The following is a 13,789-nucleotide window of genomic DNA, read 5'->3' on the forward strand; positions in this document are numbered from 1 at the left end:
ACCTCCCCTCATAAAAATAGATAGAAATATATCCTATGAATGTCATGAAATATACACAAAATAAATAAAAATAATACTTCTGTACATGTGAAAGCACATCCACAATTAGACTTTCCTTTCCTTTAATGTGCTTCATGCCAATGTTGAATTCCTAAGTTTAAGTTTTGTTTATGAGTGTATGGGGTGGGGGTGATCACTGAAGATAATAATCGGAGGAGGAACTGAACTAACTGAACTAACATACACTTTAAAGTGTTACAAAGCCAATGTCAAATCCAAACATTCCTTTTAGACTGTGGAGTAATTTCTCTAATGCTTGTTAAATTTTATTTTGAAAAATTAGATTATCTACACCATTCCTGTCTCCTTGAATCAATACTCAACAAACCCCTATATCGCTTGCATCAACAAACCTTTTAATTAATTTAGTGCAATTTGGAGCTGAAAAACTTGTGCATTGTTTATGGAAAAATGTGTGCAAAATTACAGGTATAGAATCTACAATTTTAGCATAATGATATATTTTATTTATTTGTGTTAAAACATCAGGAAAACGTGCTCATATTCACATAATAGCTGTTTTCGTTCACTCTTTCCATATGTTTGTAAATGTGAACGTGCCTAATATGACCCACATCACTATACTTGATTCTGCACAGGTCGTACCTAAAATGACCTACATCACTATACCTGAATCTGCAAAGGTCATTTATCATATGACCTACATCACTCTACCTGAAATGTCTTCTTTAGATATTTCTTCTGCTTTCTAACTAAGAAAAATTAATTGGATCTCGAGTTATTTTGTAGTTTTGCTTATTCACCGTGCGAGAGAGAGAGATAAGTTGGATATCGAGTTACTTTGTATTTCTCCGTACTAACAATGACGGGCCACATTCAGTGCGTGCTGTCCTATTGTCATTCGCCTTAACAACTTTCTATGTGGTTTGTTTCAAGCCAAATTTATTTTCTGTCATAAAAAGTGAAGCTTGTGACACTTTTTAAATCACTGCTTCTAGAAAATGAATGAGTTATGACCAATACCTCTGATCACTCTCATTATCACAGCTTATGGTTTCTGGTTGTGTTCTGTTCTGACCGTTTTAACTCAGCTATTTGAATACTACCATATCTCCATATAACCTTTTTAGTACCGTGTCGTTTTGTTTTATGAGTCTTAAATTCATGGTTAATTAATGCAATAAATACATTCACAGCTGGATGTGATATTGACCATGGTTATCAGATAGAATGAACCTACTTAAAAATATTCTTGGAGACTGTGTCCAAATGATATGCTGCAATGACACAAAATATCAGCTATTAATTTCTTGCCGTTGTCGATCTGTAAACGCCATGGAATTCTAGTTTAATTGTATTTGCGTTCTCCGGTAATGATTATGAATATCGATACAGGTATGTATTGACATTAAACGGGCAATGTTGGGCTATCAGTGCAAATTACACATGGTAGCAGAAACACGATCGATTCAGTCAAATGATGATAGCGCAAGAATGTAACGAGTATTGACATGGATTTGCAGGAAAAATGGACCGGAGAAAGCATCTGAATAGAACAGCCTCATACCAGTCTACTTTGACCATAATAGACTAATAATGACCCTCATCTTTTGTAATCGAAGGAAATTAATTCAATGTCTCCCTGTCTTGCATTTCTAATAGGATCCTTTAACACAGCTCGATTTTTTAATGACTTATTTATTGAACACTGAACAATTATATACTTTCATTCATATTTATACGACAATTATTAGCATTCCTAGATTAAATACAGTGATTATGTAATAGTCTCCTATTCACAGCCATCGTTAAATGAAACCTGACATTCCGGTTATGGCAGCGTCATTGGCAAGGTAGTATCTTCCTGGTGGTGCTCGAAAGTTAAGTATATGAGCATCAAAATAGAATAAAAGAAGGCAATTCAAAAGCAACTTTATACACGTCTTGTACTGTTCAAAAATTTGAAATGAAGTTTTAGAGGGGAATTAGAACATACATTTTGAACCAACTGTTTGAAACTAACCTTCTCATTATGACATAATTTCATATATCCCGATGTGCAGTTTAGATGTTTAACAGAAAACATGGACATATTTACCAAAACGGTAGGTGACATTCCCATTTATTCCAAAAGATCCCTATTTTACATCAACATTTATCTTGACTTTGCGTTTTTATTTCAAATGCCCAGTCCTAAAAAGTACTTTGCTTCATCCACATGCAGGTGTTAATAATCTTTATCAGATACTTCCGAATATTAGATTCCTAGAAAGACACCTTATGTGGTTTCACAAAAAAAGTAGTCCATGACACTGTGAAAACTCATGCGAAGCGCTATAATGTTATTTATCACATTAACAAAATAAAAACACGTTTGATTGCTTACTACACGAGGATATCTTTTCATCCCGAACATTATGAATCAAACTTCCCAAGTGCAACCACTGTGGAGGCACGAGTAACTCCTTTTGTCTTGATCATAACCATCCACAAAAGTGTGGTTTTGAATATCAGATCAAAATATCAACTTTTTCACTATCATCTGGTTGATATTTGAGGCAATGCCTATCTCTCATTTGTCTTAGTTGTCCTGGTTCCTTTTGGAAAATACCTTTGCAAAGTTTTCTGCACAAAATTCTCTCAGTTTGACATTAGACAACCGCATTTGCTTTATGAGCGGTGATTCTCTAAGCTCCAAGCCTAGAGATCGTAAAATTCGGAGCCTGAGATTGAACTTGCACAAGTCAAAATGATTTCTAAATGTAATGGAAATTGTGATTGGTCGACAAAAAATTCTAAACTGAAGCTAAATTGTTTATTATCTCTAAAATAAACCAACAATTACATCTTCCATCTTTCTCTCCCCGTGTTATCAAAGGCCACGGTTTGGAAATTCCTCTTCCAGATCGCTTGATGTGATATTGATAAGCGGAAATTCATTCTCATATCAATGTGTGTGAGGTACACACTTATTGACATGACGCGTTTGAAACAGATCGCAACATAGGGATTCATAAAATCCACACGTGAAAACTGCATTGTTCAGAGTCCATCTGTCTCTGATAGGATACATGGTAGTAACTTCAGAACAGTTTCTTGATAGCGATGTCAAAATCTACATGTTTCGAACACTCATCTGCAGTGCATTATGGCATGCAGCGGGCGAGTATACGTATTACAATATAAACTGGGTGATTATATGATTGAACATCACCCATAGGCCATCCAGTGATACATTTTCAATCTATGTCTTCTGGTAATCTTCATTACATCATTTGGTATCATTTGCTTTTGCCATTCACGTTTGAATCAATAGGGAAGTCAGTCATATTAAATGCAAGACATCTCAAATCTATTGTTTTCTGAGTGTGGCTAGACGAATGAATTTAGACAAAGTGCTTGCTCGGCTATCAGAACGTTCCAGAAGCAGAGAAACTTTAATGCAGCGTAAAAAGTGAGCCTCTGTCCAGCCGAATGACTGCAATATGGAAATTAAACTGAAATTCATTTTCTCGGTGAACCGTAATGCCTGCTTATCGAAAGCTAAATTTTACATTCATAATTCTCTAGCTCTAATACTGGCTTATTCCCAAACCACTAATTGCAGACTTCGAAATGTTCACCATGTTCTTAATGCATTCTGGTCAATAATAAGACAGAACAATCACTGATAGCGACAGAGTGTTAAAGAGTATATTGAGAATTTCCACATGCTCAGGAATCAGATGGTATCAGTTGAAAATGGGATGGATGGCTGTTACACACAAGAACTAATCAAATAACCTTTATGTGTAGAAGTCACAACAAAAAGTTAAATTATAATATAGTCCATCTGATGATCTCACATTTATCTGACTTGAAATAGCATAATAATTATCACGTGCTTTACATGAAAATCGTTCGTGTATTATTAAATATAATAAAGCTGATAAGACATCGTTATTTCCGTTATTGAAATCAGATAATTAAATATTTTTATCAATTGCAAGCAGGATAGGGCAATATTAACTGCGCCATAAACATACACATTGTCATGGTATTTCACAAAAGGTGTTGAACTTCCCTTAGTTATAAAGCATTCTCTGTAGTACATTAGTGTATCCAGATGGCAGGTTCGATATTCAAATGTCTGATCCGAATCGAAGCACTCTTGATCAGATTCCGGAATAGTTTGTTACTCCGGTTTTGTACAAAAGGTCTTGTTGAGGCAACTGTTCAGATTTCAGCAAACACGATAAAAATTCCTTGAAGTAGTCTGCGCGATGAGCGACTTACACCTAGCAATAAGGATTAATGGAAAACCTTCAACATCAAATTCCATTTACAACAGCATTTTAATGCATTCAGAGCATTCTGTATAACTTTTTACTCTTCAGGCAATCTCTGATGCACTGCATTTTTCAATTCTATTTTCTTTATTTGGTTAAGTCAAATATAATGCTACAAATACAGACCTAAATCAATGTAGACGGCTTACATTATACAAAATAACAAATGTAATAAATCTGACTTGTCCTACCAGGCAACAATTAGTAGGATTATCCAAATTTTGAATGTTGGTCAGCAATGCCAAGCAGTCGCAGACTTTTGCAATGTAATAAGCTCATTTAAAAGGGACAATTCTTTTTAAATACTTTGATTTATATTACTAAAATATCTCTACCTTGAACACTAAACAAGTTTATGAGGAACTAATTAATTAATAGCTCGACTATTTCAGAATGAGGATGACTGACATTAATTTATTTCTGAAATTAGATGTGATATTGTTGAATATTTATCCCGATAGGTGGATCTTAGAATTAATCCCAACGATTGGGACAAGAATTGCTGATTTTTGCCCCGATGACTTTACATCAAAATAAGTATGAACCAATAGCATGAGAGTAATTAATATAATGGTAATTATCAAAGAGCTTTGCTATTTTGCTCTTCCACAGACAGTGTCCAATAAAGATTTTGGGATACGTCGGAACCTAAGGAATCTTTCGGTTTGACCGTATCGTACCTTAAAAGTTGATGTTTCTATATTTGATTTTGCTTGGTCTAGTTTTATTTCAAATCAAAGCCTGACATAGTAATGTCAATATGCTCATTAAAAAGCTTCTATAATTGTGCAAATCACTTAGTTCGTCATTTTTGCAAAGGAAGTCGTTCAAATAGCATATAGGATGTGCACTGGGGGACTTCTAAAGTGTACGTCAGCGTGGACATGTAGGAGGATTTAATCAAAATAAATTTAAAGTTGTTTTAAAATTTAATACTCATATAGCTTAACCAAAGTCTATTCAACCCTAAGGTTGAATGCTCTACACTTTAAATGTCATCAGAAAACACTCAGACGAAAATTACCTATCGCTATGAAATTTTGCAATATTGGCAAAGTACTAAACTGGGTCAAGAAAAGAAGACATCGGATCTAACGTAAAAAATAAAGCTGTTGTACGATATTTTATCAATGCGGGCTGTTTTCATTGTGACATCACAGCACGCGACATTCAATCCGGTTAATACTAGACCACACCTTTAGGTCAACAACGTCTAAAAATGTCAACGCACTTTAACATTGATTATGTTGTGCTGTGTATTTCTCGGCGAATGTGATTAATGATCTTCCAAAAGAATACGCATGTATGAGGATCCAGATAAAGTGAATAATTCTCATGTATAATCATTACTGAAATATTCGGTACGGAACTCGTACATGACATGTATAAATTCTGCTGCACGATCGGGTCTTTCTGGAAATTAATATATGCGCTCTGTTTACTGAATGACGTCATGTAAATTCATGCATTGTGGCAATCATAATGTCTAAGGCTTTTGCCATTCACTGACAACTACGTCACATGTCTGGTGGTTGTGAGGCCGCAGATAACTGTCGACTTCCGTGCGTGAACAAAGTATGTTTGTGTTTGTGTTGTGTTATTTGGATTTTTAACCTAACCTTACCAATCTTTCAGTCATATCGCTACGATTTCTGCAGTGTGACGGTTTATAGTGATGTCTAGCACTTGGGTATCATGCCGCTGACATGGAGTATCATGTCCCATCCAGTCACATTATCCTGAGAGCGGCCGACCAATCCAAGCACTAATCTCTTAATGGTGAGCTCCAAGAGAGTCAGCTGCTTTTCAGTCAGTCAGTCAGTTTTGCCCGTCACCCCTGCCAGGGTATAGGCCGCCCACAAAAGATCGCCAGAGGCTTCCGTCCTGTGCCATCCCCTCGAGCTGACTCCACGTGTGACCCATCTTGGTGATATCCGCCTGTAGGTCGCGTCGCCAGTAGTTTCTTGGTCGTCCCCTTCTCCGCTTGCCTGGAGGGTTCCAGCTCAATGCCTGTCTGGTAATGTTGGTTGGCAGCTTAAATAGGATGTGTCCAATCCAACACCACCTTCTCTTCTTGATCTCGTCCTCTGCCGGAAGCTGGGAGGTTCTCTGCCACAGGTTGGTGTTGCTGATGGTTTTCTGGCCAGCGGATCTGGAGAATTCTTCTTAGGCAGTTGTTGATGAAGGTTTTTACGTCCCCTCTCTTTGTAAAGGGTGTGGTTTGATTGGCGGATTGTACTTTCTTTCAGGGTGTCCGCTTTATTTGGTTCTCGTTATCTAGGAGATGATCACCCTCGGTGTTATTGCCCAGATCGAGTGAACTTATAGGTAGAATAAATAGAGATCTGAGCAGATATATAGAACAAAACGACTGGAGCCCCCGTACATTAAAAATCAAAATTTAATCAATTACATAAACAATGGTGATAACACAATACATTAGGAAGATACACTTCTTTTTGGAATAAATCTTTCACCAAATTTCAAAACACAAATATATTTATAAAAGCAGCCGATTTGTTTACTGATAGAATTAGTTCATCATACGATCGAGTGAACAATCGAAGTCGTTGCCTTGTACAATTGCTTAACCTGCTTATCTCTGGTTCACTCCAGTTTCACTGTAGCTGTTCTCTGTCATTTCGCGTTTTCTTTTCCTTCCTTTTTCCTTTTTCTCTCCAACCTTCCTACTGTTTCGCCTCCCTTCCGCCCTCAAACTTTGTATGGGTAGGTGGATATGTAAGCATGTAGATACACAAATACTTGGATACGTCAGTGCGTAGGTACATCTGAGGTTACGTCTGAGAAAACGTCTGAAGAGCTATATCCCCCTTTGAAAACAAAAAGAGAACAACCTAAATTTTCTGTCGGTATCCTACTGGGGATAGATTATACTCCCCACTCGTTATCAGATCTTACTATTGGTATTAAAACAAATACCAAAGGCTATTTAATTGGGCCAAGCATGGCAGACCACAACAGTCCTAGTTTCATAAGATTAATGTACTTCCTAATGGCTAATTCATCACTTCGATTTAACACACGAGACATTACAGTCTCGTTCTAGTCTCAGTTATACAAATGAATGAATGAAATTCATTACATGTCTGAACTAGGCCATTTCAGTGAATACACACATTCAAGTTTTATCATACGTGAAATCATACTGCATGGCTTAAAAACGGTAATTTCAGTCAATATGTACTCAAGTATTTATCATACGTGAAATTACCTAAGATCGTTAAATTCACGCGGAATCTCATAACTTATATATGCTAAATTAATACAAGAAATTCTTAGAACCTAATTCCTATAAAATCAAGACGACTAATTCAAACAATTCGACAACATTATATAAAGATGATTATTGTACGAATTCATATATATAATATATATAATAACATTCAACACGGTATCAAGAGATCTATGAATTTAAACAACTAAATTCATGCACATATTATCAAATAATTCAAGCAAAACATTATATTGGTATTAACGAATCTCATGTGACTGGGTTGTTACTGACATACTTTATCTTGAGGATCTTGGTCTTGTCTTTGTGGATGAAGAGGCCAACCTGTGCTGATGTGGCTGCCAGTATGTCGGTTGTGTCTTGCATTTGCTGCTGACTGTGGGACAAGAGAGCTAGGTCATCGGCAAGTCCAGGTTTCAAGCGTTTCTCGCTTTCCTCAAGTTGACTCCACAAGGTCTACTGGATCCCATTTCTCCGCCCATTGGTTGACGTCTTCATAATCCAGACGATGGCTAGAAGGAAGAGAAATGGCGACAGCAACAGCTGCTTGTACCATTTTTATAAGTTTTTGGTATGACTCGGCCGGGGTTCGAACCCACGACCTCCCGCATTCGAGGCGGGCGCTCTAACCACTAGGCCACCGGAGCGATACGTGAGCAAAATACAATCGTATGTCCTTGTTACCCATTATGCACTTCGCCTATGTGAAGTTACGTACCAATCAGAGCCATTTAGCGGGCGAACTTCCAAACTGGTCGTTATGGAAATCACGTCACATTTGTACGAATAACTTCTCTGATTAACCGATTGGGAGTAAGAGATTTTACTACTTACTGGCTTAGGATATTGTCTTGCGAATTTATGCTAGTTTCAGCCAAAATGTTTCGTCACATGCTAGAAAGATATCTCATATGTAAATATTGGCCAGTCTGAATTGCCATCAAGCTGGTGGTTGTTATTACGACATATTCACTGGTGTCTTAACGACTCGATGACTTTCCATTTCTAATGGAAACATAAACAGTATGTTTAGACTGTTGTAACAAATGCTTTCTTCAATTTTGTTCGTTAAAATTAGCAAGAATAATATTCAAAATTCAAAATTGAATGTATTTCGCTGATAGTTAAAACTCTGACTTATTTTCAACACCTCGTTGATATCCAGATCTATTTTATTTTAATTGTCCACCCAAAACCTTGCCAGTCTGGTTAAATATCATTACGTTTACCTACGAGTCTATGTCGGAGAGTCGAAGCTATTAGACTCACATCGGAAATGGACGAGGATGTTCAGGTTGGTATCGTCTATGCTTTAACTTAAAAAAAAAAAAAAAAAAAAACATGCATACTGAGGTAATTACAACTTAGGATAACCGCAAAGTCCAGCCCGGGTCGGCTGTCTCCGGGTATCTTGGACAAGACGCTTAGCTCCTATTTTGCTCGGCAGGAGATAGCAATACTGGGTTTACCGTGCCATTACAGCCATCATTTTGGGCGAAACACGTCAAATTTCTGCTTTCAAATTCCAGTTTATTAATGACATTCTTTTCTGGACTCTATCATGAAACTTGTAGTACGGTGCTGTTTTGCTTTGCTTATTTGTATGTTCTAGAGTTCTTCACAATTATACGGCAATTATTCCCCCATTTCGCTCTATATCACTCCGTCGAAGCATTTCCGATATTATTTTTTATTTGGTATAAAGACATCAAGTTGTTACGAATATGGAACTTCAAGACCATTACATATTTTCAATGTGGATTTGTGTCTATGTAACTCAGTAATAACTTCATTTATAAATTGGTGTGACAGTCAATGCTCTAACCCAACTAACTGGAACGTTTACCACTGCAAATTAACATTATGCACTATTATATTCTGTCTTATCATTAACATCGTCATTCAGTTTAATCAAATTTCTTCTTAGCCTCCTGAGATCGAAAAATTACCTAGTATATGTCAGTGGTTCGGAATGAAAATAAGCGGTTTTGATTGAAGAGCAAGGAAAAGAAGAATAAATACAATATTAATTAGAATGCATTTAATTAGAATGCATTTAATTATAACTCCGATAGTATCATTTCTCATCATTAAATAGAGTAAACAGAGACCACAGCTCTTCCAGAAGTTGGAATAATTTCAGCGATTGCGAAATCTTGCCACATGTCGATGTATTTTATTTTCATCATGTCAGTATGCCCCACATTTACCTACCAACATTACTTTTTACTTTCATAATCACGTGTTATAAATTTTTCAAGATACAAATAGCTTGAAAGTATCTCTCATTACATACTAATCTATACAGGGGCGCCAGAACATAGTGGCATAGAAGAGGACCTTGCCCTGCCACCCCCACCCTCGGCTTTACGTCTAAATATGTCTTGGCCTACATTCGTAAGACGTAATAGATGACCACTACATTTTTGACACCCCTCCGAAAATAATTCTGCCGACGTTCCTTAATCAAATAATACGTTTGAAAATCAATGCCTTTATTTAATCACCCAATATCCACCTGTTTATTCCTCTTCGGCCTAGACTTTAGTAGTACGGTGAATAAGGCTGTTATTAAATAGATATATATGGACATTTCATGAACAATAACTTGGATTCTATCTACCATTATACACATATGCATACTACATTGCGTAACAAATGCGTGTGTTGTGTGAGTCAACATTCATGGCCATGTAAGGATCAGAACCTTGACCTTTATACCTTCGGGACCGCTTTTCAAGTGTTTATGAATGTGGATATGTAGCACTTTAATAACTGGTCTGCACTGGTGAGTCTGCTGTGCAAAATCGAGCAATAAAAGACTTATTTGAAATAGTCTCATCTAGGCAGCTTACATTTCTAGAATCCGGGATTTATCAAATCCCACCAACTCCGTTCTAATCACCTCATTAAATTAGTCAAAAGGCTTTCACTGCTCCATCTATTCATTTTAAAGAATAATTATTTTGAGACGGATGAATTTTCACACTCAGAAGGAGAAATTTCTTATTAATCTTTAGTACCACTGCATCCTATAGCGCAACGTCGCCTTGTGCTATTCCCCATTTTTGAGTCATATTCACGTGCGTTGTGTAATATATTTCATACAATTTGAAACAGTGTCGAGTCATGCATAAATATTTGCCACGGCAGCTACACCAAAATCACTAAATTAGGGGAAATCTAAGCTAAATATTGTAATTAAAAAACTAGTTTTCTCTTGAAAACTTTTCCAAGCAGGAACACATTTAGAGTAGCTGACATTATACAGACTGGTATGGAGTATTGACAAGACAATACGCGTTTAGAGCCTTGCAAAGAGAGACACCATGACAGTTGATTCATGCTAACCCAGCAAAATTTGAACCCTTTACACTATGACTGTTACTCTAGCTTAACGACTAAGCAACCATGTGGAGGAAAGAGATAGTATTATTCCAGGGCTCAGTAACACAATTTCCCAATCACTCGCCCCTGTGATGAATGAGCTGGAAGAGTTACTCACTCCTAACCTTGTTATGCTCAACACAATAGTTCACCACTACACTGCGCACACTTTTAAGAAAGAACTATAGGTACGTGATGTAAACTTGATATTGAAAAATGGACATAGAAAAGACATAAAAAGATAGATAGATAGATAGATAGATTATACCATCTATAATCGCGTATAAGACGAGTCCAAATGCCGACTGCACAGACCCAGATTTGTCGTCATATACTGCTCCGGCATATCTGGGTCTATGCAGTTTCCATATCTGCGTCTATGCAGTTTGTTAGAAGTAATCAGTACAACAAGCGACATAGAGCCCAATCTACAGGCGCATTACGTTACGTTAGATCGGAATCTTTATTGTTTGCAGCTGGACTCGACTTGCAGACGAGTACATACGTTAAGAGACAATGTTTGTTATTCGAGAAAGTGGCACTGTAAATGCAAACACCATTAAGATATCAAAGGCAAAGTATGAAACTTCCGCACAATACGTTCATAATATGTATTCGCTAAAGTATCAAGCTCACATCCGGTACCTGTGCAAAGAAAAAAGAAGTCGTTTCCATCTGAAAATGTTATAGACCTACTACAAATAGATGTACTAGGCATATGTTATTTATAACTGACCAATGCCGAATATTACGCGATGTTGATGTTGTTGTTGTTGTGGGGTTTAACGTCATTTTTCAGCACAAGATAGGCTAAATATGGCGGCCAGTATAAATGGTGGAGGATAAACCCAGAAAAAAAAAAAAAAACACCGACTCACGATAAGCTACTGGCAAGCATTCTCATATACCCACATTGACCGAATCCAAGAATCGGACCCACGCAGACAGAGGTGAGATGGCAGTGATCCGTAACAATGCGCGCTTTAGACCACTCGGCCATTCGGGACCCCCAAGCGATGTTGAACTTGGGCGCTTGCTCACAGTAGAAAATGCACTCAAATATCTTCTAAAAGTACGAATCTGTATCTACTCGGCCCAGGTACGAGTGTGTAGTAACGTTTTACTCTGCCCAGTCAACTTTTTACTCCGTCAGTACGGAAGGACGAGTGGTTTTCCTGAACCTGCACTCAATATGACGCATCAATAAAAGATACAGAGGAGATAACAAATGACTAAAAAGCCAAAAATATCTCATCTGTGAAATTAGGTAACAGGACCTTAGTTTTGTTATAGCTGAGTTACTCTCATTGATGAACATTTAAATATCAGTTTCGAAGGGCTTAGGGAAACTGGAGTACAGGTTACTGGGCTCATAATGAACGAATTGCCGAATTTTCCATAAGTCAATCAAATGTCAAATTCAGGTCGCAGAAACCTACTTTCGATACAGTTGAGTTACTCTTGCTGAGATGAATATGCATTCCAACATTCATAAATGTTGGTGATATTTGGTCTAAAATGTTGATGATGTAATGAATAGCTGTAAATACATTACTACTTTCAGGTTTGCAAATTAGATAAGTGACATAGTTTTGTTATGGCTGAATTACCCTCGTTCATAGGCATCCACATATGACATTAGTGTAGATAATAATGTGTCCAAGATGTCGGTGGCCTAAGTGGTTAGAACGTCCGCCTCGGATGCGGGAAGTCGCGGGTTCGAACCCCGGCCAATTCATACCAAAAATGGTACTAGAAGCTGCCTCGCTTTGCGCTCAGCATTAATAGATTAGTGTTAGGACAGGTCGGTCTGGTGCCAGGATAATGTGACTGGGTGGGACATGATGTTCCATAATACCCCAGAGTTAGATATCACTATAAACTGCCACATTGCAGAAACCGTAACGATATGATTCAAACTGATAAAGCTACACACACACACACACACACACACACACACACACACAAACACGCGCGCGCGCGCGCCAATTGTGTATAGGAATAATGTCCGCTATACTAAGGCAATATAGAAAAACGGAATGAAGGAACGAACAAACAGGCAAAACGATATTTTCCCTTCGAGTATTGTTGGCAAACGGATAAAATCTGATCTGATATGATTCTGTTATATTTTATTGGCTCTAAAACATTCATGTCACGAATAGATAAATCATCAAAGATAGACTGATAGTTTAAACACGTAAACAAAACACGTGAAAGTATGGTATTTTTGCCTCCCTTTCTCGCCACGGTCAAAAAAGAAGACGTATTGTTCCTAAACAACTTAAAATTAGTTTTCGACGGCAGCATCTTCATGTCAAATTTTAGTATCATTTACTCTCTGTAACAGCTTTTCGAGCTTGAAATTCTTGCGTAATATAAAGTAAGTAAAAATAACAACAACAATTGAGATTCTCGTTGTTCTCTAGTGTCACTGAACTGCTGCGCAATTTTTCACATCTTAAACCTCTTGCCCGCCATAAAAGGAGGAAAAGGCACTTGTCAGTCTCGAACTTGAATATCGATGTCTCCGTCCTCTGTAATCCCGGTTCGATTAAGCTTTTACATTCCAATGTAAAAAATTGAGTATTGCTACATATATTTATTGACATTAAACTGGCAATGAAGTGTTATCAATCCAAGTTACGCACCGCAGCAGAAAGACAGGATCGATAATACGAGCTGTCGATAGCACAAGAATGTAATAAGGGACATTGATATTGGCTTCCACAACATCTGACCGGATATAGGTTCTAAAACAGAAGAGTCTTTCTGGGCCTTCTTTTGCCATAATAGGCAA

General features: G+C 37.3%; 1 non-coding gene across 1 annotated transcript; it reads right to left on the reverse strand.

Moving 5' to 3' along the window:
• Positions 1-8,176: 8,176 nt before the first annotated feature.
• Trnas-cga (transfer RNA serine (anticodon CGA)) lies at positions 8,177-8,249 on the reverse strand. Its single transcript has one exon. It is a non-coding gene; the product is annotated as a tRNA-Ser (tRNA).
• Positions 8,250-13,789: the final 5,540 nt, after the last annotated feature.

Source organism: Sinohyriopsis cumingii, chromosome 2 (genome assembly GCF_028554795.1).
Source record: "Sinohyriopsis cumingii isolate HCF-2022 chromosome 2, ASM2855479v2, whole genome shotgun sequence".
Classification (NCBI taxonomy): domain Eukaryota; kingdom Metazoa; phylum Mollusca; class Bivalvia; order Unionida; family Unionidae; genus Sinohyriopsis; species Sinohyriopsis cumingii.